We start from the raw sequence: 4,297 nt of genomic DNA on the forward strand, positions 1-4,297 counted from the left end.
AAAGTCCTCCTTGAATTCTGCCAATTTAATTCACACTTGACTCACTGAAAGAACAGTGCATTTCTCCATCGTCACTTTTGTACTTCCCTTTCATTCAGACCCCATTGTCATCTGGCTTCTTCCCAGATTAGAAATATTGCTGGGACGCTTGGGTGGCTCAGTCAGTTAAGTGTCCAACTCTTGATCTTGGCTCAAGTCATAATCTCAAGGTTCATAAGATCAAGCTCAGCACTGGGCTCTGCAATGAGAGCAAAGAGCCTGCTTGGGATTCTCTCTCTCTCTTTCTGCCGTTCCCCTACTCATGAAAACTCACACACTATCTCTCAAAATTAATAAATAAACTTAAAACCAAACAAACAAAAAAATAAATCTTGTTAACGACTGTAATAACAACAAGGTGTCTATTTTTCAGCCCCTACCTTGTTTGACCACTCCAGGGACCCAACACTATTGATGACTCCTCTTTGTGAGGTTCTTTACACAGTGGGTGTCTAGGACTCCAGTTTTTCTTCTAGATCTCAGTTCTACTCTTCCATGGGCTCCTCATCATCAATCCTCCTACTAAACAGTGGTGAGCTCCAGACCTGCATCATGAGGCCCTTCTCTTCACATTCTGCCTGGGCAATTGCATCACTGCTCACAGCTTCTCCTTAAGTTGAGAATTCCAGCATCTGCATCTGCTGTGCAAACCCTCTCCTCAGCTCCTGAGCTCCAAATCTATACATCCCACAGCTCATGTGGATGTTAAATAGACACCGCAACTCAATGTAACCAGAGAGGCTTTATTTTGAAAGAAGGAAAGTTTTTCCTACTATATTCTTTATCCTCTCAGTTCTTCAACCAGTAACCAAAGAACCAGCTTGGCCGCTTCTCTTTCCCCTTTGTCTGACCTCAATATCACTAAGACTTGTTAGTTTTCCTTATCCCCTTCTCACCATTCTCAGTGTCTTACCTATCCCTTTGTCTTCCTTCTCAATGACACTATTGTAGTTTGCACTCATTATCCCCTGCCTATAACACTGTCTCCTAAACAGTCTCCCTGTTGTTATATTTGCTGCTCTCCAGTCATTCAATTCACTGCTGAAGCGATGTGCCTATAATTATAAACCTCACTCTGTTGTTGAAAACCCTCCACATTGAACATCTCTTACGCACCCCTTCAGATCCTTCAGCCTCCCTGTCTCCCAGGCCTCTGTCACTTGCTCTGCCCTAACTACAGCTACTTCACACATCTAAAATGCCTGCCTACAGAAATCTTCTGCCTGATCCCAAGGCCTGGAGTTTCTAGCTCCCCTCCACCACTCCCATGCTCAGATGAAGCACCACATGTTAGTCCTGGTTCTCCAAGAAGCAAATACCAAGATTCAATTAAACATGTGCTACAGATCTGATCACTATTGAAGGAGAGAAAGAAGTTAGGAAGGTTATATAGAAGAGTCCTAGACTCCAGTGCAGTTCAAAGGAAATCTTGGCAGGAATGCTGACACATCCACAAGCTAAAACCTCCTGTTAGAGGAGTCCCTGTCTCCCAGGAATAGACCCACCTTACTATGCTATGATCAGTCTGCTATGATCAATCACTGGGGCAGACAGAGGAAGTGTGGCCTCTGTACACTTAGCGTGTTCGCAGATCCACCAAATCATACTGCTGGACAGACACAGCAGCAGTCTACTATATGACGGAAGTGGCACATTTGTGATGAGGCTGGAGAAGGTCCAAAATTATGAGTAAATTACTATCAACTGCTGGTCCAGACTGCCTGCCATCTATTTCTACAACACCAGTGCCTCTCTTTCAACCCATTAATTCCTGTGCTGACCAAGTCTCAGAGGAAAAAGACACAAGACTGGCTCATAGTGTGTTGGTGTAGCTGGAAATGAACATTACCACATTAGCCCCAAATGTGGGTGACTCTGAAAGATGGTCTGACATAATGACCCTGAATAGTCTCCTTGACCAGCCCAGTGCTTGTGCAATAAGCTACAGAGTAGACAGGGTAACAAAGATGAAGACTATGCATGGGCCTAATAACAATGGCTTCTTGTCATCATCACCAATCTGGCTACATACACTTATGAGTGGCCAATGTGCCAGCATCAGAGACTAAAGATGTGCCCTCAATGTACCGCCATCCCTTTAGATGTCATTCAACAACTATCTAGTGGCAAGTTAATTTTTCCATGCTGGAAGGGACATTAATTATTAATCCATACAAAATTGACACATACTCTGGATAGACGGTTGCCTTTGCTACCTGCAAAGCCTCTATCGACACCACTATCAAAGGGCTTGCAGAATGCTTTATCCTTCAACATGCTTTCCACACAATGTTAGCTCCCACGTGGGATTGTTTTCTACAGCAAAAGAGGTACAAAAGGGGACTTGTTACCAGGGGACTCAATGATTATACTACGTACCCCACCAGACCAACAGAATGACAAACAGCCTGTTGAGGGCTCAACTATGGATGCAATATCTTGTGGGTTTGGGTACTGTCTTCCAAGAAGTGATATATGGGCCAAACTGACAGGTGACATATAGTAATATGCTTCCAACAGTAAGGGTTTATGGGTCCAGGAAGCAAGAGACACACAAGTTGTCCCCTCATCATCAAACACAGGGGTCCATTGATAGGATCTGTGCTTCTACTCCTTGCAATCCGAGGTCCTTCCCAATCGGAGGCCCTAGTTCCCGGAGAAGGGGCACATCTGCTACTGTATGTAAGAGTCCCATTGATTACCCCCGGACCATTTTGAGCTTTAATGACAATATTTTGAGCTTTCATGCCAACAGTCCAAAAGGTAAAGAAATGGTTTCCTGTCTTATTGATTTAATTAAAGAGCTGGTGTTACCATCACAGGATGGCTTCAAAGGAGATAGTGTCTGAAACCCAGGGGATCCACTGGGTATCTCTCAGTACTCACATGCCCATTGGTAATGGTTAATGGAAAAATGCAGCAGCCATGACCTAAAACGTACAGGGAAAGCAAAGGGTGAGACCACTTGAAGTTCTAGGTCACCTCACCAAGAAACCAATATAGACCAGCAAAAGCTGGCCCAGGATGAGGGAAGTATATAGAATGTATGTGAGGACAGAGATGATAAATATCAATTAGAGCCTCAGGACCAGCCCCAGCCAAGAGACTGTAGCTTATTATTTCACTAGCCTACTTGCCTTCTTTCTGGAAATCACAACAAGTCTCCTTCCTGAGGGGAATTCTGTGACTGACTGACTTGTTCCTCCCCTCTGTGGGGAAGCAGTAAGAGCAATTTGTTCTCATAACAATACAAGCCCAATATTGTATCACAGAAACCATATATAATGGAAGGTCACAAGCGTATCTGAGGATCATAAGAGGTCATCTGTCCTGGGTACATCTTATGCACTGCACTGCTTCAGATTCCCCCAGCCTCACCTGTCAATCAGCCCTTGGCTATCTGTTCTGCCTCAACCACTGCCACAATGACCGGTTCCAGACTCAGATGAAGCACCACACTGCAAGGCATGGATCTGGCTCTCTAGAAGGTGCCCAGTGATGCAGTTCAAAAGTAGAAGGGAGTTAATACCTCAACAGTGAGCTCTGTTCAATGGGAGACAAGAGAAGGTAAGATGCTATCAGATGGATTCCCTTCCCCTACACCCTCTGATGGAATGCTCTGAGGCACGTCTTTTTTGTACAGCGTCTTTGGAGCTGTTTCAAGTGGCTGAGAAACTGGCTCTGTTTCTTCGTGAAGTGATGACCAGCTTCGTAATGAAGACCTTGTGTTACCTCCCATCCTTCCCTGACTTATTGCACTTTTCCTGTCTCACTGCCCCCAGATTACCTTTCCAGGAAAGCATTAGCATTTAATCCTTACCTCTGGTTCTGTTTGATAAAGAACCTGGGCTAAGTTTCACTTCACTGCTCACTCCCTCCAAAGAAAACCTCAGTTCCAGCTCCCGATGTCATTTTCACTCTCATCACCTGTGGTCCCCTACGTTCATCTTTTGGTGATCAAGCAGAGCTCTTCACAGGTTTCCAAGCTGCCCACCTTTTTCACAGCATCATACGTCTGTATCTGCTCTTTACTGTGCCTGGAGAATACTCTCCCACCCACTCCCTCTGGTGAACTCCCCACAGTGCCAGGGGCGAAGTCAGACAACAATGAATCCAGTAAGTACCTCACGAAACTTCACTACAATTGAAATGTTTAGAAGCCTCTTTCAGTATCCTTGCTTAATACTGAAATATTAAAAGAAAAAGAAAAGAAAAAGAAAAGAAAAGCCACGTATGAATAAACACTTATTCTTCCTCT

General features: G+C 44.5%; 1 long non-coding RNA gene across 1 annotated transcript; it reads right to left on the reverse strand.

Annotated features, from left to right (window-relative positions):
- Positions 1–2,251: 2,251 nt before the first annotated feature.
- LOC122230965 lies at positions 2,252–3,575 on the reverse strand. Its single transcript, XR_006208033.1, has 3 exons — positions 3,418–3,575; positions 2,926–2,969; positions 2,252–2,355 (listed from the first exon to the last, which is right to left on the reverse strand). It is a non-coding gene; the product is annotated as an uncharacterized LOC122230965 (long non-coding RNA).
- Positions 3,576–4,297: the final 722 nt, after the last annotated feature.

Source organism: Panthera tigris, chromosome A1 (assembly GCF_018350195.1).
Source record: "Panthera tigris isolate Pti1 chromosome A1, P.tigris_Pti1_mat1.1, whole genome shotgun sequence".
NCBI classification, from domain to species: Eukaryota; Metazoa; Chordata; class Mammalia; order Carnivora; family Felidae; genus Panthera; species Panthera tigris.